Consider the following 21,202-nt stretch of genomic DNA (forward strand, 5'->3'; position numbering starts at 1 on the left):
TTGTTTACACGATCAAGGGGCATGTTGAGATCATGCAGTGAAGAAACTACAAATCCCTACACAAGTGACTTCAACATGTAGTTTCTGATGACGGTGTTGTCGAGCGACTGACCTGCCGGAATTCGTTTGAGATGAGATTGCAGGAGGCATAAAAGCCAACCTCACTCCCTGGACATCACCTCCGCATCCAGCTCAGGCAGAGCTCGAGGCAACAACGGACAGGTGAGGTGCTGGGGCGGTTACCTGTAGCTCGGGCTATTTTCTTTGTATTCCTTTCTACCGAGCTGACTTGATCTTCACTCTGTTAGTAGTGAGGACGTTCCAGGGCCGGTTCACACAATAGTTTTTACATTAGAGTGCCTTTTCTTGGACTCCCGGACACTTCAAGCGGAGTAACTGAATAGGAAACGAGTACTCTTGTGCAGTTTTACATATAAATGAGAGCGAGCACAGCCCTTTTATTGAAGTTGTTTGGACACCTGTCTACAACATCAAAGTGTGTGTCTTTAGCTTGTGGGGACGGCTTTCTGCAATATTAAAGGGTGTGTCTTTCCTAGGAAAATTGCTCACTAAAGTGCCAAGATTCTTAGAGATGACCAACACCGACTTTATAAATGTCTTTTACACGATATCTAGGTTTGCCTGAATACAGCTGACCTCTCCTAGATAAAGACTTGATGCCATGTTGTTGTTTTTTTCTCCTTTTTCCTCTCTTTTCTTGCGTAAAACCTACACTAAAGACTAGGACAGGGGCATTACCTATGCAGATAGACTAGCCATGTGATGAGGTTGTCTATCCTTACCCATCCCCCTTTTGTTTTTACCAGAGCGGGCCTCTTAGACCTGAGTTGTTACCAGGCGAGGTGAGGTCCATTCCCCGTATCTGAAGGGTGAGCAATTAAACTTAACATTATTTGAAGTCTACGCATTGCTATATTAAGGTTTATAATAATCTGTAAACCTCATTATTCCCTACCAATATTTTTGAGATCTTGTCGTTTTGTTTTAGATTAGCAGGACTATAAAGTATGATTTGTATTTCAGGTGCCTTCTACATCCATCTGACACAGAGGATATGTACTTGGCTTTCCCCGGTTTGGAAACAAGACGCCAGACAGTGAGAGACAGACTGCGAATATAGCCATTACAAGCACGTACCCGTGCTTCACCCGGATTGCGCCGTTTTTTTCTCCTTACGCCTTGCAAAACTTCATGTAAGGCGCAGGAACAGTTTCGCTTTACAACTACACAGGACTCGTTTTGGAACTGGCGTCTCTATTTTTAATTGATTGGCCAACAGGCTTGTACTCGGTCATTTCTTACCTTTGATCACCAAGATTTCAGTTACCCTTCCGGGTTGGAATTATCACCGGAATTGGGCCTACCTAACTTTGGATTCAGCCACTGAGCCTTGAAGAGTTGTAGAACACTGTTTTTCTACAATGAAACATGTGTCGGCTGACTGTATGTAATCTATGCCCGATGACCAATTAAAAAGAAAAAGATTCAAGTATAGACTCCAACGTTGGATTGGTTCTTCAACTTCAGAACATTCATTTACATTTTGTGTTATTTTGCTATGAGTGCACAGGACTGTTGTCACCCCTCCCTGACAGCACCATTTCTATGTTTTGTACTTAATACTGATTGAACGTTAATAGTGCTAGAGCGCCATTACTTCCTGTTCACTAAAACCCGTTTCTTTCTATAACATGCCTTCTACATCCCTCTGACACAAAGGATACGTACTTGGCTCACGAAGGTTGTATTTATTCCAACCTTATTTTACATGACTGTCTCACTGTTAACACAACAATGTTAATGCAATAGCAACAACTAATTAGGTCCTGAAGAAAGCCGTGGACTACTGGTCCTGAAGGCTGAAACATGTTGACCATAATGATAGGCAGCGATGTTTGATACTACCTTTTGCACTGTTTTTAATTAGGATTATAACAGATACCCTAATAAAAGTTTTTCTCTGTTGTAAATCCTTTTTAACCTGCACTCACACTTTTGCACTGCACTCTATGGGCTAGATGTAGGTAATTTAAAATTACCGATTCTAAAATACCGAATTTTACCGATTCGGTATTTTAGAATCGGTAATTGGGAAGTAGGTAAAAAATCGGTATTTTTTAACGATTCGGTACAAATCGGTATCTGCCATTCGGAATTTACCGAATCGGTATTTACCCTTTCGGTATTTGCAGAATCGGTACTTCCCATTGAATCCTATGGGCCTTTTGGCCCATAGGAATGAATGGGAAATACCGATTCAGTAAATACCGAATCGGTAAATACCAAATCGGAAAGGTAAGAAAGTGAAACTTAGGAGTCGGCCAATCAGATGCTACCACCCACCCCCTCCCAACCAGGAAGTGGCTATACCCAGGCAGCTGGAAGTAATTAGAAGCTTCTGGAGAGGCAGAGAAAGCAGAGCTGAGTCCCTGAGCCACAGGAAAACTTTTTTGTGCTTTTAAAAGTTTGAAAATTGCAAGCAGCAGTGAAAAGGAACTTCCAGAGAGGAAGAGAAAAATAAAATTTAGCACCATGGAGCTGCAGGTGCTCGTGGAGGAGGTGGTTAAAGAACACCAGCAATTGTTTGGAAAGCAGTCCCTGACTGTGGCTGAATCTGCCAAAAGAAAAATTTGGCTGAAAATACAGTTGAAGGTGAATGCTGTAGGAGTGACTCCAAGGGACATAGATGACCTGAAAAAGAGGTGGTATGACCTCAGGAGCATGACCAAGTAAAAAATTGCAGAGCTCCACAAGGAGGCAACCAAAACTGGAGGAGGAAATAATCGTGCACCTCCCCTGCCTGAGCTGGAGGAGTTGGTGGGGTCCACCATTGAACCAGAGAGCGTCTGTGGACTGGGAGATGCAGACAGCTCAGCCAGAGCTGCCACCAGAAAAGGTAAGACGCATGCACAGCAATCACCCCCACCGCATCACCTTCCCTTTTCCCTATGTGGCAAAGTTTACCCCACTCCAGTAGAGGTAGTATTATACAGGAGCAATGCATTATGGGACATTTAGTAATTGAAAGACCTGCCATGTCATACAGCACAGCAATCAACACGTTAGGCAAAACATATCAGTCATAATGAGGCTGAGGCAATATGTACAGTGTGTCAGTGAAAATAATTTAATTGTAGAAGCAGTGAGGCCGGAGCACAGAGCTAATGTACGCTTTTATGTCCACAGGTGAGACATCTCGCAGGCGTACCAGGGAGAAGGAACGCTCTGCACCACAGAGGGATGACAGCCAGGAGGCAGGCACAAGTGCAGAGAATGTCACAGAGGACACTGGTGCACCAACACCACTGCCACCATCCCAAGACCTTGAAATGTCTCCACATCTGCAGGTGTCCCCAGAACGCTCAGGATCCCCTCTGCTACTGTCCTCACCTGAACTGCCTGCGTCACTGCTGCAAACACCAGCACCTCAAAAGAGCAGGAGGCATGCAGTTGCTCCACTGGTTGAAATGGAAACTTCAGCAGGTGAAATGGAGAGGGATGACACTCAAACCTTGGCTGGGGAAGGAAGCACTGCCACACAGCAGTTCAGTGCAGAGGTTGCCCGTACAGGAACCAGACGCCGCAGGCCCAGAGATAGCAGTGCTGCACAACAAGTGGAGTGTCCCAGTGTCTTCCGTGGGCTGGAGGGTAGCATGGTAAAGATCCAAAGAATGCAGGGGAAGGCCATCCAGTCTGTGCAACACCAGATGAGATACCTGAATACACATATGGAATACATAGGGAAGGGCATCAGTGCACTGGTGGATGGAAATAAAGAGATGGCATCGGGTATGAGGGAGATGGCTGCAGGGATGCGGGAGATGGCCACAGGTGTGTGAGATATGACACAATCGGTGCAGATTCTGTGCACTAAACTGGACCAGGACAGGTTAGCAAGGCTCAAGGACAGGCAACATGTGCAGCAACAAACTAAGGCTATGAACCGCCTGGCCACAGCCACTTCCCTTCTATGCAGATGATGCATCAACATGCAAAAGGGACTAACACACAGCAGCAATGAGGTGTTGAGGGGCCTTGCAAGGGTGACCAGTGCTGTAGAGGTGCTGCTTAATGCACAGACAGCACAAACTGCTGCTCTGGATGTACCTGAAAGTGAGGAAAGCACCAGTAGGAGCAGCATGACATGCCCCCCTGTTGTTGAGACACGGAGGAGCGGCAGGCGCCATGGTGAGCCAATACCCCAAACACCCAGTGAGGACAGCCAGCCACTTTCATCAGGCACTGGTAGGCGTGGTCGGAAATGACTTATACAGCCCACACTCCATGACCTTAAATGGGGAAGTGAGCCAGGACTACCATTATTAAATGGATGACATTTGTGTTGCACATTTGTGCGTTTGAGTACCTGCGTAGTGCCAAATTTTAAACTACGTTGGGTGCAAACTCCACCTTTCTGTGTCTCTTTACTTACTCAAAAAAAGTTCTGTGTGATCTCTGCCCGTCTCTGTCTGCCATCAGTTGGTGGCACAACTCCTGCTGTGTTTGGTTCAGGCAGTGCATGTTCATCATCGTGGTCCTCATACTCGCTCAATTCCACCTCTGTGCCCTTCTTTGTAGCAAGGTTGTGTAACATTGCACAAGTTGCAATTATCTTACAGCAGATGATTGGTGAGTTCTGCCGTGCCCCTCCACTTTTGTGGAGGCAGCGGAACCTGCTTTTTAACAGGCCAAAGGTGCGCTCCACAATGTTCCTAGTGGATTTGTGTGCCACGTTGTATCGTCTCTGGCTGCGGGTTGAAGGGTTGAGGTAGGGTGTCAGGATGAATGAGTGGACGGCATATGCACTATCCCCTATATGTAAATGAGAAAACCATTATTCACATGCACACATACACATACATCTGCTATATCTATCAGGGTGTGTCAAAGTGTTTTACCTAGCAGGTATCCTTCGCCAAATTCCCCCGCTGTCAGGTGTGTGTAGATCCCACTGTTCTGAAAGATGTAGGAGTCGTGAGTACTTCCTGGGGACTTGGCCACAATGTCTGTGATTATGTTGTTGGCATCACAGATTACCTGTACATTGATAGAGTGGGTTGACTTCCTGTTTCTGTAAATGTATGGGAAATGTGCAATTTGATAAAAGTCAGTCTTGGTCTTCAGTAGTTCCACATGTGTGTTAGGGAGGCAGATGTAATGATGCATCCTCTGCATCATGGCCTCTATGAAATTCCTGAAGAAACGGGACAGGCAGCTCTGAGACACCCCACCTACCACAGCAATCACCCCCTGGTAACTCCCAGATGCAAGCAGGTGTAGGCTACAGAGCACCTTCACATGGGGTAGGATGGCATACGCCCTTGTGGTTGGGTGCTCCAAAAGTGGGTGCAGGTCCCTGATCAAGTCTAGGATGGTTTGGGGGTGTAGCCTGTACCTTTGCAATATCTCTGGCTCAGTGAGTTAAAAAAGCGTTATCCTCTGTCTGTAGACTTGCTCCTCCCTTCTCCAGACCCTCTCTCCTGCTGTCTGTAGCCGCCTTGCTATCATGTAGGATGCCGCCGTTCTGGTCACAATGTTGCATTTTGAGGCCTTTTTTATAGCCTGCGCCTGGTTATCACCTGCTTTTAATCCATGGTAAATACCGACTCTTAAATACCGAATTTCATAAAATTCGGTATTTTAGAAGTTTGCTACATCTCAAACTCATTTTTTACCATTTCTGATTTACTGATTCGGTAAATAAGAATTCGGTAATTTCCGAATCGGTAAATACCGAATCGGTATATTACTGACTCTACCGAATCGGTCTATTTTGGGCCCCTACATCTCAATATCCAAATACCGGTCAGTTACGGCTGAAATTCGGTATTTTCGGCCGTTACGGACTGGTATTTGGCTACCTACATCTGGCCCTTTGTTCCCAAAGATTCTCCTCAGGGACCACTTCTATAGGGTCTTTTAGAACTTGATTTTGTTCTTTCTTTTTAGATTACCCTTTTTCCACTAATTACCCCTATATGATCAAGAGGATAAGTGGAGAGAAGGATGGATACCCAGATGATGATTGATGGGAATCCAATCATTTAAGGGTCTCTTCACTTTATAATTCTGTCCCTTGGCACTTTTCGTAACACAGATGGCTAGTCATCTTGTTCTTTTGGTAGAGAGTTGGTACACCAGACCCCCGGGTTTCTTGTTTATTTTTTATTATAGTTATTGGGGACTTAATCCGTGGTAGGTCTATAATATCCCTAGGACCCTACATCACCTTTTGTTATTGTTGAGTTCATTGTTTTCCAGGCCTCCTGCTTGTTGTGACTGTGAGTGGCCAACTCCTGGCTTCTTTGCTTTTAGGTACACAAAAAGACAGAGGAGGAGTTATCACCACCCGTTGTACTGCCAGACAGAAGTCCTGCTGTGCACCACGTTACGTCCACGTATGACCACAGACATCTCTGCAACTTGTGCCCCTGCATCCTTCTGACATCGAAAGGAAGAAGATTGCCCCAAAGAAAGGTCCTCCTGTACCAAGAAAGTTGACAGTGAGAAGAAGGAACAGAAGAAGGAAGTGGCACTTATCAAGACTGGTGTGCCTGCCAAGATGTTTTTGGGGAAAAATGATGCCTGCATCAGCGAGGTCTGGGGACCAAGCTGGGAGCATCGCCTCTGCATCAGCTGGCCCTCCCCACCAACTTAGGCCTAAGCCCATGAGTGTCGCAGAGGTAGCCAGTCTACTTGCACAAACACTAACGAGCAGTGATGTTGAAATGTCATTATCGCAAAGTAGTACCCAATCAACGCAGGCCAAAACTCAGCAGATAAGTGAGCAACAACAGCTGGAACAACAGCCGGAACAACAGCCAGAACAACAGCCGCAACAACAGCCGCAACAACAGCCGTAACAACAGTCCACAATAGTAGTTGGTCCTCCCAAAGTAGGGGTGGTTCAGGAAAATGAGCTTCCTGCAGATGAAGAGCAAGCCACTCTTTCAGAAGATCCATTGTCTTCCAGATCCCCAGCAAGGAAAAGGAGGTTTATTCCATCAACTTCTTCTTCAAGCCCCCCTTCTGATGATCTAGATGCCACTTGGAAGCCACCATCTCAGTCTGAGAGTGAGGCATGCCACAAGACAAGGCTAGGGAAAAGGAAGGTTCCAGAAAGCCTTAGAGTTATGGAGGTAGATGTAGAAGAAGGGGATGATGATGATGATGATGACGAGCCAGTCATCATGAACATCACTCCCGGCCCAGTGGAGATGGAGACCAACATATTTACCCTATGCCAAATTGCTGTGAGGGATCTGGCACAGATACCACCAAGACAGGTAACACCAACACCACCTCCAGCATCCAGATTTGCATTTGCAAAGGCCCGGCAGGGACCTACTTCCAGAACAACGACCACCTCAGTAGGTAGTAGTGGTACTGCACAGAGTCAAATTCCAGGCACACCCTTCAGTTCATCCGGCATTGCAAGTGGCACCTCCAGCAGTGCAAGAAAGTACACCTCCCCAGTTTGGAACTTCTTTTCGGTTAGCAGTAAGGAGGAGAAGGTTGCTTTATGCTCAATTTGTCGGCATAGTGTTAGTCGGGGTAAGCTTGGTATGAACTATGGTACCGGAGACCAAACAACCCATCTGAAAAAACCCCACTTGATTCAGTCGGCGAAACACCTTAAAGTAAAACTGCACCCATTGCGGTTAGTGTGATGAAGAAGTAGAAGAAGATATGATCGCAGTGGAAGGTAAACAAGAGGGAGACATTTTCTCTGGTACACAAAGTAGCCCTGTCCCCAGCAGTATAGTGGTAACACCCATATCCTCAGCAACATCTCAGTGACACCGTAGTAAGAGTCAGGCTGAGACACCAAGCCAACAGAGTACTGCAATGAAAAAAAGTGTGTCGCTGAGCCTAACTGGGCTCTAGAAGTCACCTGCATCAGCTGCACCACAAAGGAAAATAATCCAGCCTACCATTGTCAGCATGCTTAGGTCAGAGGGGCAGTACAAACATAACCACCCAACGGCACGTTTGTACAATGCAAAGCTGGCTAAAATGTTAGCCCTAGACCTTCTTGCTTTTTCTTTTGTGGAAGGGGTGGGTTTCCTTGAATTTGTGACAGCCATCTACCCAAAATGGATGGTTCCCAGCCGGTCCTATATCGTCAGATTTGCTGTTCCAGCACTACATCACGATGTGCTGGAATTGCTTGGACAAGCTTTGCAGCAGAGTGCTGTACACAACATCCACCTGACAACAGACATGTGGACCAGTTGCCAAGCCACTGATTACATGTGCATCACTGCACACTGGATCTCTTTTGTGGGGGTTAGAGAAAAGATACCTGAAGAAGGTGCTGTTGACACTGCTGAGATTTTTAATGCTACTCGGAAACATGCAACTGTAGCCATGTTCGCCTTGGAGAAATCTCATACTACTGCAAACATTTTGGATGAGTTTAACAGCAAGGTCTTTGAACGGCTGTGCCCAAGAGGGCTTAACATTGGTTTGGTTGCCACAGATAATTGCAGTAATATAGTTAAGGCCATGGAGGATGGTGCCTATTTCAGGATTGTATGTTTGGAACACTGCATTAACATCATTGTTCAAGACTTTCTGAAAAAAGGAGCCTGAGTCTGCAACTTACTGACCACCTGCAGAAGAATATGCACACATTTCAGACATCCTTTTAAAGCACGGAAGCAGCTGAGGATCATTCAACGTGAGCAGAGAATACCAGTCAAAGCACTCATCCAGGAGGTGCCAACATGTTAGACCTCAATATATTACATGCTTGATCATCTGGTTGATCAGTACAGACCAATCAATGAGTATGTCATGCAAAGAATAAGGGATGTGAAAAGTGTGACCCAACTAAATGCCTGAAAGAGATGCTTCTTCCTTTCAAGCTCTTCACACGTGAAGTCAGCAAGGAGGACTGTACTACGGGCCAAGCTATCCCATTGTTGTACATGCTAGAGCCACAGCTGAAGGAGGTGTCTCAAAAGTACAGTTATGGAGGATAAAATTGAAGCATATGATTTAGTAGAGAGCTTATCCTGTCGCTTAGCTGAAAATACAACTGTACAAACTTCATTGTTTAAGAAAAACATTACATTTGTGCCACAAGTCTGGATCCACGGTACAAATCATGAATTCCTTTTTCAGAAGTGCATGTTGCCCAGTACAAAACTTGGATAACTGAGGCAGCCAGTGACTTGGAAAATGAACGGCTGTTCATTAAAGGCCCCCTGCTCAAACCCACAACAAGGACTGCAGCACGGCATTCGGATTCAAGTTCAACTTCAGAGCCGGAGGGCAGTTTGGCTCAGAGCGGTCACCAACACTATCGACAACAGCATGAACCGGATCATCAGCCAGTGTAAAATCGGCACAGGATAGGTATTTACAGAAAGGGCTTGCTATGTCCAGTGCTGATGCAAAGACAAAAGAGGCCAAGCAAAGTGGAGCACCTCTGAACATTAAGCAGATGATCTAGGCCTATCTGGATGACCCAACAGAGTTCTACATTGACAAAAACCCATTGCAATATTGGTATGGGAAAAGGGGCCAATGGCCAGTGCTTAGCAAGCTGGTGATAAACTATCTGGCTTGCCCTGTCACAAGTGTCTCCTCTGAACGTGTTTTTAGTGCTGCTGGCGCCATTGTAACAGTGAAAAGGACCAGTCTCTTACCCAAAAACGTGGAGAGGTTAACCATGATCAAAATGAATCAGCACTTTATAACACCGAATTACACAATACATAAATCAACACAGGAAGATGAGGACAGCGACTTAGGTGACGGAAGTAGTGTGTTAGATGATTACCTACTTCTGGTCGAACCCCCAGAGTTTGAGGATGAGCTATACTTCCCTGACAACTAGGCTTGAATTTCTTACTTTCTTTCTTCCTTATTTACTTTTATTTGTGTGTATCTGTCCTTCTGGTTCAAAAATTCGAATCACAACAAATCCATCACCACCGTCTTCAAGTCTTTTTATTGCCATATTGGAGTTGCAGCTGTCTGCATTTAACTGAAGTCCACTCCTCCAAGTCCTGATCCTCCTTCCTCCTGACTCACTTTGAATACATTTCCCTCAAGCCAGATGATGATTGGATGTAGAACAATAGTACAAGAAAATGTTGCCTTGTTGAGTCCCTCCAAAAGAAGTGGAACATGATGACTACTATAGCTATCCACTTTTCCGAGCTGAGAGAGTCTGCCCCTTAACTTAAGATGAGAAGGAACAGGTAATGAATGATGGCATGCATTGGGCACTGACTGAGTGATTCGTATTTGTGTTGTTGGTTGTGCATGAAGTGAATTCATTGTGTACAATTATTTAATCTATAAACTATAAGTAATCCAAGTCAATGTTTCCCTTCTAGTTGTTTAATAGCAAAATTGTACTTCTACCGCAGGCGGATCCATTGCATTTTGAATATGGACTATGGACTTACTCTGTATACTGAGTTGGACAACACCATGATGATGACCACAGTGACATAATATCTTCGCAGTCACTCAGTAGGATCGGAGATGAATGATGGAATAACTCAGGGCATTTCATGAGTGGCATAAAAGGTAAACAAGTCAACAACAACCACAGCAGACCTACATGTATGTGTAGTGGTGGAGTTGAGTCACAATTGTAGTAGTGGTGGGAAAAACAACTCACACTCACCTACGAATCCACATCCGCCAGGCAGGCAGGGGCACCCAAGATTTACGGACGCAGAGTGGACAGGAGGACAAAGAGGAATGCCGAGATGGAACTCCCCAATTTGACCAGGATAACATACAGTAACACTTTAGTATCAACATTCATCATCTTTTAAATAATGTGATTAATGTTTTCTCTTCAATCATTAATACTGTATGTTGTTGTTGCTTGCTCTCTGCTTAATATTGATCCCTACAGCTATTTTTTAATTTTCTTTGCTAGCTTTAAAAAGTAACCCCGGTACAACAGAAGTAAAAGTATATGTAATTTGAGTCTCTCTGAGGGCAGACAGGCAAGGCAAATTGCATAATAATTAATAATATACTGCTGCCCTGTACTGCCTACTAGTCTAGTTAGTAAGAACTACTTATCATTAACCATCAAGTCATCATTATCATGCATGCATTTCCTTTTTCTCCCTTAACAGATCCATGGATATGATGGTCGTCTGCCAAGATTGTGTTTTGTTGTTTGTCCATGCGCAGTTTTTCTTTGTCAAACCTTTCCCCAAATCCCCCTTCCTAACCATTCATCAAACTCTAACCCTCTTCTCTCAGGGTGTGTGATTTATACTGAGGTGTGACTAAATTAAATGTACACCAATAATTGATCACACGCTTGCTGGGGCCATTGTGGTGAATTCAACACTAATTCCGATGCTCAGTATATTTGCAAGTAAATTTTTTTCCAAAGGAACCTAATCCATCATCATTAATTGCCAGCATCAATTGGATTTGTCATCCTCCTACACAGCTCTCAAGGTTACGCTTGTGTTGAGTGAATCGACACAACTACAGTTTGTAACTTGTTGTACTAGGCTATCCCCACCACCATTATGTTTTATTTTACTTTAGTATTGCTACACAGCATTAATATTATTGTTTGGCAGTCTTCTTGTGTACTGTACTGTACTTCATTCTACTACTCCTCCCAGAGTCTCTCTCAAGCGACTGACTGTCACATTTTCTTTTTTTGCAAATGCTACTGCCAGCGTCTACTAGTACTACCACCACAAGCATGGCATGTTGGGAACCCATACATCAACACCATGCAGACATCGCTGTGCCTAAGTTAAACATCAATCACAGATAAGAGAGGCATAATTAATAATGGAAATTAATTCACACGCCCCTTGAGTCCAGTTGCAGAAGGCATTGACTAGAAAGGGAGACTGACAGTACTAGTAAAACAAGTCACTCAGTGAGGGGTACCGTATCTGTTTGTGTCTTACAAAATCTGCAGATTATTTAAATCAAACACTGGCTGTGGCCCTGCAGCAGCTAGGAAACAGTGTGACGTAAAACAGTAACCCCCCACAAACATTAACCTCGTCAATTTCACTTTCACCCTGCCCTGACTACCACAAAAAAGCAGATGATATCTGATCCAAATGATCATTGCTTATGTATGGGATGACAAGAGTAACTTTGTTTTGGTTGATTGTGTAACCATGCAGCTGATAGTTAGGCCACCCATGGCAGGCTGACACAGTCCAAAATAAATTAACATAGGTAGGGAGTGGACCTCGGAGTCTGGGGGAGGTGCTTGATAACAACATACATACACAATATGTATGCTGTGCTTGCAAACTATTATAGGTCAAGGGTGTATTCTGAAAATATAACTTCTATGCTCCTTGGCTTTGCTTCTCTGGCTTGGTTTCTTTTACATTCTCTTCAAAGTCACAGTCTCCACCTATGCTATCTATGATGAATACCATCCAGGCATCCATCCATTCAAAGTAAACACGCCTATCATTCTCAACAAACCTTAGTTTGTTGCACCAACAACTAACATGTATTCTTTTTTTTTTTAAACCTCCACCCACGCATCCTTCCTTCCATGCTTGCCTTGGCTTTGAGTTTGACCCATGAAACACCCCGGAGGATTTTTGCTATCGAGCCGTATAGTTTCACCCACTGAGGCAGGCATCTTTTCTTTCACCTTCCACCCATCCTTCAACCACCCATGCATCTGATTCCTATCAGCCACCTATGTATGTATCCTTCTCTGCCAGTCATAATCATAAATATGATATCTCGCCCATCCTTCCTAGTAAAGGGTGTCTTCTTCAACCGTTGTTCATAACAACTTAGTCTCTCTCAACAATAAAGTGTCTTGCAGCGAGTGTAATGTCAATAAGTAAGGAATGTAACTTACCACCACCCGCCACTGCTGCTGGCTCACCCCTTGCAGCTGCCGCATCTCCTGCTTCCTACATACTGGCTGAGCTTGTGGCGCCTTCGCCGCTGGCCCAGGCACTGGTGGTCGGTACGCCTTGAAAAAACAATACACGTTTTTTTAGATGCCATATACACCTCCCCTATTTATTCTTTTTCTCTAACAAGATTGAAAAAAAGTTAATACATACATATACAACATACATCACTAGTACAAATAAGGTACTAGAGTAGAGTAGACTAGTACTAGTATGTCCTACGCTATCAAAAATAGTAAAATATCTGGTTGGGCATTTTGTTGGAGGGAATTGTCGAAAAGCCTCTCTAGATTAAGAAGACTAGAAGAGGGCAACCCAAAGGACTGGACTCAGTGGCTAGAGCTATTGGTTAATTTGAGTTTTAATAAAACCTTTTAAATAAAGAGTGGCCAACTGAGCAAGCTTAGCTACAGACAGACTAATAGTAGCAATACAGAGAGTCATAGCACAGGCAGTTAGAGGCAGGGATAACAAGAATTTAGAAACAGATAGTCTAGATCGAAGAAGAATTGGTAAATGAATAGCATTAGGAAATGGAAACAATAGTTTGGTAAATATAAGGTGCGGTAAAAGGAAAAAATAATTATTAATATTAACAACAGGAAGACTTACTGGGGCCAGCAGCAGAGCCCTCAGTAGAGGAGCGGTCCTGGTCCTATTCCTGGAGTTCTCCTTCTGCTCTTGCCGACTCCGATGGCGTCTTCTTGACCCTGCATGCTGATCATGAAAGATATAAGAAAGAAAGAGACAAACATTGATGATTGGTGTGAAGTAAATAAAATATTTTTTTAAACGGTCAAAAAAACATTTATGGAATCAACAATTGCAATAAAATTGAGCTATCTAATTTGGTCGACTAGTAGTATCATAGAATTTGTGGACCGTCTAGTTATTATTTATCAACACTAATCCAGTGTTCCATTCTGATTCCAGAATACTAACTAAGCATAAGTACCAACTGACCTAGCCCACCTATTCCAGACGGGCCAATTGTTCATTAAGTCTGCATTTCCATTTATTTTAGTCCTCAAAAAAGCATAGATGGTGGACATATGCATAGATTTTTGCATACACCAAATTATTGGTAGGTTGCTGCTGATGTTCTGCTACTGCTAAGTCTATTACCACTCACTAAACAAACTACAAAAGGTTCTACGAAGGACTGGGGTAAGCAGCACTCAGCTGGACGTGACATAACAGATGATGCATCAGGCAGACCGCAACAAATTACCAACTCATACTAATACTTAACTAAACCTATCAATCCACCACTATCTCTTAGTGACAAGAGGACAAAGGAAGGACTAGAGTCTCTCTAGCATTACCTAACTTAAGTTCTCTAAAAGAAACTCTTACATAATCACGCAAAGCGAGCGCAAAGTTGCAAACAAGTAAGATTAGTAGCGCAGAGCTCTTGTGGCACAACAATCACAGAAGATTTTTAAACGTAATTTACCTGCAATGTAATTAGCAGCATTCTTGCTATTCGGAAATAGTATATTCGCAATATATAACACAGAGCAGAAGAACACAAAGTTGTAGTATTAAATAGCTACTCACCAAGTCCCAGGACCTCAAATCCTAGCAGGTCCAGCAGGTCCTGCTCCTCGTCCAGAATATCGGACCACCGGTGCGTGAGCTGGTTAGGGGTGTACCAGGCCCCAGAGCAGCAAAACACTGCCCGATGCACCGTTCCCCACCGCTGGCGATGCTCCCGTAGCCCGTACCCGGACCCAGGACTGCTGCCTGCTGCCAGGGATAAGTGGAGGTGGCCTGCACAAAAAAAAACAAGGGCGGCCACCTCCACCTCACCAAAAATTTCCCATGCCTGCACCCCTTTTGGGCGCCGCCTTCTGCAAGGAAGGCAGTCGCGGCTCTGGCTGTGGCTACGAGCCTAACCCTTGCCCATTGCCTTTGGCATGGTTCAGTACTCTGGGGGGAGGAAAAGAAAAGGTAGGAGTTAAAAAAGTGAGTAAAAGAAATTTTAAAAGCAAGTAATAGAAAAAGAGGGAAAAAGTGGTAAAAAACACACAAAAAGTAGAAAAAAACTCAAAATATAGAATCAGGAAAATCGGGAGACAGATAATAAATAAAAAAGATTAAAAAAAGTTTACAGAAACAAAGGATTGAAAAGTTAGAGGTTGAATGGAAAAACAGGCCCAAACCCTTGCAAAAAAGTTAAAAACAAGAATGCCGCGACCGCATGGGCAAGTTCGAGCAATAGTTCCCCCCAGAGCACGCAAAAACTGTCGCAAACACGCAAAACGTGTTCGCCAACACGAAATACATATTGCAAATGGGGAACATGCAATACGCATTGCCAAACAGGAAATATGCATCACGAACGGGTGGGACAAGTGAAAAACAAGATGGCTGTGACCATTGGCGACCACATGGGCAAGTTTGTGAGATATTTCCCCCCCGAGCATGCAAACAGCGTCCCAAACACGCAATACCCGTTCCCGACCAGGAAAAATGCATGCCGAGCGGGCGGGGACAAGCAACTCCACATGCTCGGGGAATTCCGCTTAGCTCGCAGAGTTTTTTACCACATCGCGGAAGTTCGCCTAGCGGATTACGCGAACTCCGCCCGGGTTACAACTAAATTGGACCTCTATGAAGTTTCACAATACAGAAAAAATGGTTCTGATTGTTCAAGATTCTTCTTTAGAACATCAAGTAAAGTAAATTATTTTCCAGGCCCCTGTGTTTATTTAATGATTCAATTAATAATAATTTCAAATGACATAATATGAGCTTTTAATATATCATGACAAGAAACACCCCTCAACTTTTTCATTGATCACATATACCACCGAAAAGTACAATCATGATACCATTGATAACAAAATTTTAATATAACCAATTACTGTGAATTTGTGCAACAAAACAATGAACATCACCTGAGTAGTGATTACAAAAAAGTGAGACTGAGTTGGTCCAACAAGGAGATTGAGAGATGAGAATAGAATCAAAGGCCATTCAAATGACATCACTGATTACATCATTAAGTGACTGTGAGTGTTTTTAAAATGTTTATGAGCATTAAATAGATATCCCAAGGTTTATTGGTGAATCAGTGGGTGTATGAGTGCTTGTAAGGATGATTCAGTGGGTGCGTAACTGACTGAATGAGTGAGTGATTAGAAGCAGTACATTGCTGCTACACTAGGACCATTGGAATTTGAAGTGATTAGAAGAGTCACAGGGCTATTATTTACCCACACATGCCTCACATAAAAAGCACTGGCTGGCTGAAAAGAATTAAGGCAGAATAACACCAAATAAAAAAACCTGAGTGATTTAATTTTTTTATTTTAAATGCAAACCTGAGACACATTCACACACTGAGTTAGTCCCCCGTAGAGCTACTCAGATACCTACTCACTTACCCATACAGTCAATCACACAGCCACTTACTCACCCATATAGTTATACACTTACCAACTTACTTACTCATACATATACTAACACATATTCTCTCACTCATACACCCACTCTCACCCATCGTGTTACTCATACATATACTAACCCATATTTAGGACTAAAGCTTCCATAGGAAAAGTGTTTTTTTGTTTTGACAATAACTTTGGTACCACTTTACAAATCTTCACGAAATTTTCACAAGACTTCCCCATTTTGGTTTAGCTGCTGTTTTGAAGGTTTCAGGGTGATCTGTCATGTGGGGGCCAAGAAAAATGGGGTTCCCAAAATAAGGTTTCCCCATGTTATGTCTATGGAGATTTTTCATTTTTAAAACAACTACAGCCCGAACCGCGGAACTGAATTACACCAAATTTGGCAGAAAGCTAGATGTGGGTCCAGTAAGCATGCTTTTTGTGATTTGGTGTAAATCCTTTCTGTAGTTTCAGAAATATTAAAGTTTAAAAAACATAGATATGTGGGAGCTCAACAGCCTGTCGACACCCTCCTGAAATGTGATTGACTGCCAGCAATTCAAGCAGGAAATGTTGGCAGCCATGTTGGGACCGATATACATGATAGCCCCCTATTGAAATGGATTGTAGTGAATGGCAGGTTTTGAGGGTCACAAAAAGGAAAACATATAAATAGTGATAACAGATTTTAGTTAAAATGTAAATCATTTGTTGATGGTACCATACTGATTTTAGAAATTGTGTTGTGTTCTAAGGTGATTTTACCCTATGGAAGAGCCTTTTGCTTTGATTTCAAGAATCATGAACGAGAGGAAAATGTTTTCTCATGATTTGCCCATGGAGGAAATGGAAGGTGCTCCAGAAGCTAAAAGGAGAGCATCTTTTCTACACATTCACACTATCTTTCTCAGCCATATGAAAATGAAGTCTGATAGATGATTACCTTGTATTCTACTACAGCCTCCCAGAGTGTTCTGAAGAACAACTAGAGCGCTAACGGTTTTACTTATGACAAAAGTATGGCACACCTGAAGCCATGTTGATTGAATCATACTGGTAAAACTTAAAATATTTCATTTACAAAGGAACAACATGAGGGGGTTTAGTTTGTCATAGAAATTATAATTAGTGATGTAGAACGAAAAATGTGGACACTTTTTTAAGTGAGTTCACAGATATCTTCCTTTTCTATTTCATTAAAACATTCTGACATGCAGACTGAATCATGCAGACCGAAATATGCACTTTCAACACATGCAGACTGAAACATGCACTTTCAACATCATCAGAAGACTGCAGGTTATCGCTCTAGTGATCAGCAGTTTTACTACAGTGTTTTAATGAGCAACTAGAGTGCTAGCATTCTGAATTTATGCCAGAAGTGCTGCACATCTGAACGCCATCTTGATAGAATGGAAGTTGAAAACTGAAAGCATTTTCTACTGAGGATACTGCAGTAAATGATGAAATTAGGGAGCTGTATAACAAATAAGTCTTGCAAGATGGACACCGGAGAGAAAATAGCCCAAATAAAGCACAACTATCACCCAAATGTAGCCCAAGTGTAGCGCAATGACTGAAGTGTGCAAAACCTTTGCAGTTCTATGTAGCGCAGACTTGACATGAACATCAGTTACATTACACAAGGACACATTCATGTTGGTGTTAGGGATGGGGAGATTAAGTGATTTACCCAGAATCACAGGATGTCGAGCTGATGCCGAAACTCAAACCAGGCTCCATAGGTGCAAAGTCTACAGTTCTGTCTGTAACACCAAAGCCTCTCCCTTAAGCATAACAAACAATTAAGTGATCAACTGGATAAAAAACATACAGATAGCAAATTATTTAAAAGTGCTTTGTTGCTATTTGAAAACTTAGGTACCATGTCCTTATTTTAGTTATTTAGAGCACTAACCTTAATTTCAATGGGAATAAGACCCTCTCATGGAGGAGGGTGAAGAGGCAACAAGTGGACCAGGCTGTGCAGGCGGGAAAGGCAGTGGCAACAAAACAGACCATGGAGGGTGGGAAAAGCGGGCAGTGGCAACAAACCAACCATTTAGTACAGGCAAGAGAGGCTGTGGCAATATTAAAGACCGTTGAGGGCTGAAGGACGAGGGCTCCTGCCTAAAATCTCCTCTTTTCAATGTAAGTCAAATGGGAAAAATCAACTCACAGGTTTTCCTTTTTTTAATCTCCCTCTTACCAACTTCAAAATGGGGGCAGGGTTTGGTACATTGGATCACAGAGGACAGGAGGAATGGGGTAGAGACATGGACTCTGATAAACTGACTTTACAGGAGAGGCATCAGGGTTGCAGCAGAACAATACATCACACAGGGCAAGTGGGATGGTACCATGGAAAGCAATAAGGAGGGAACAGGGCCATGCACATGGACAACAGAGAGCTGAGGGGAAACAGGCAAGGGCAGGAAGCGGCATAACAGACCATGAAGGGCAGGAGGGAGGGGGCAGAGGAACGACAGAGGACCAGACAAGGTAGAGGGAGGGGATAGGGGTCTGCACATGGAAAATGGAGGAGAAGGGGCAAGGGGGCTGGGCAGGAGCAGCAAGCGCACCATAGAGGAAAGGTGAGACTAAAATGGTATACAAAGAGACAACAGAGAGAAGGTGTGAGGAGGCCAGGGGCAGCAATCTGACCACATCGGCCAGATAGGAGGGGTTGTAGCAGCACAGAAGACCTTGCACAGCAAGTCGACAGTTACACAACGGCCATGGTGGGCAAGAGGGAGGGGGCAAGGGCATCCACAAAAGACCATGGAGGACAGAAGGGAGGGGTAGAGGCTGGACACTAACAAAAGAGGGCAGGGGAAGGAACTTTGCAACAGACCATGCAGGGCAGACAGTAGGAGCAGTTGCAGCATACCATAGCATGAAGGGCGGAAGGGAGTGGCAGCAAAATGGACCATGAGAGACAGGTTGAAGGGGATAGGGGCATGGAACTAGGACAGGCAGGGTGAGGGTGGCAGGGACAGGTGACAGCCATCTGACCATGCTAGGCAGGAGGGAGGGGCAGTGGCAGCGCAACAGACCACTCAGAGTAGATCAAAGGGTGACAGTTCCATGGAATATGATGGGCAGAAATGAGGGAGCAGGGGCATGCACACAGACATCAGAGGACAGGGGAAGGAGAGTAGGAACAGCAAGATAAGCACAGAAGCTAAGCAGGAAGACAATGCATAGAGTTGGGGAACGGAGGGTAGGAGGAGTGGGCAGGGACATCAAGATAAATGGAAGGCAGTGGCAGCACATAGGACCACGCATGGAAGGAGGGAGGGGCTGGTCCATGGATTCGTACAACATTCAACCCCACCCCCACTCTGCAATACGATCAACATCTTACTTCACATTGATAAAACCTTAGAAATTCACTGATAAAAACAAAGGTTACAGGGACATTATAGTTATGCTCAGATTTCACTCATACAAAACCCAGTGAAATTCAGCAGTTATAGTTAGCTGAGCTACTTCTAACTCGGGCCCTCACAATGCTCTGCTTATGACCTCACATATTATATCGCTCATGACATGGTCAGTGACATCACTTATGACATCTCAAATGACATCACTGATGACATAATCCACAAAATCACTTAAATACCCACTCACACCCCATAACATCATTCATACAACCACACAAACATTCACAACCCCATTCACAGACCCATATCAGTATTTACATACCCACTCACTGATTCATAGATCTGCAGTAATCCACTTCCTCACCCATACAGCCACTCATACACCCACTCACTGACTAATACAGCCACTGACATATCCTCTAATAGAGCCACTCACACGCTGAATCAGTCACCAATAGAGCTACTTACACACCTACTCACTCACCCATATAGTCAATCACACAGCCACTTACTCACCCATGCATTTACATACCCCCCACTTACTTACTCATAAATATACTTACACATACTCACTCACCTATGTAGTCACTGACACAAACATACATTCACTCGTACAGCCACCCTCACATTCACTCACTCACTCACCCGTACAGTCACTCATATACCACATCACTGATATACTGCCTTTCACATACCCAGATATTCACCCATATACCACTAACACATCCACTCACTCAGCCATACACACATTCACTCACCCATACAGCCCCTCATACACACACATACACACACACACACACACAAACTCACTAACCTATACAGCCACTGACTCACCCACTCACCTAACCATACAAGTAGTGACCCATACACTCCGCCACCCACACAAACCCTCAGACACTCATACAGGCACTCAAACAACCAATCAATCACTCATGCAACCACTCATGAAACCAGTCAAACACCCATATAGCCACTTAGACACCAACTGACTGACTGATATAAACATACACATAACCAGTCACTTACCCATATATTTACTGAGACACCTAATCATTCAATTATACAGTCAGTCACACAGCCACTAAATCATCCATACAGGCACTCATACATCCCTGATTCAGCAATACACCTTGGTGTATATACATTTAACATTCATAAACATTTTTAAAAGCACTCACAGTCACTGGATTGAATTGAATTGAATTGAAGAAGATTTATATAGCGCATTGCTGCCCCAGCATTGAGGTGTCCCCGCGCTACCCAAGTACAAATGACCGGAGAACAGCTAAGGAGAAGAATTATGCAGGGAAGAGCCAGTTTTTGGCTTTGCGAAACATCAGATGGTTCTGGATCCCTCTGAAGGACACTGGGAGAGAGTTCCAAAGTCTAGCTGCTAAAACTTTAAACAAACAGCCTTCAGCTCTGGCTCTTAGGACTCGGGGAGCACATGCAAGTACTTGGTCAGCTGAGTGTAGAATGCGCCTTGGGACAT

The sequence above is a fragment of the Lissotriton helveticus genome, chromosome 4_1, assembly GCF_964261635.1.
Source record: "Lissotriton helveticus chromosome 4_1, aLisHel1.1, whole genome shotgun sequence".
Lineage (NCBI taxonomy): Eukaryota > Metazoa > Chordata > Amphibia > Caudata > Salamandridae > Lissotriton > Lissotriton helveticus.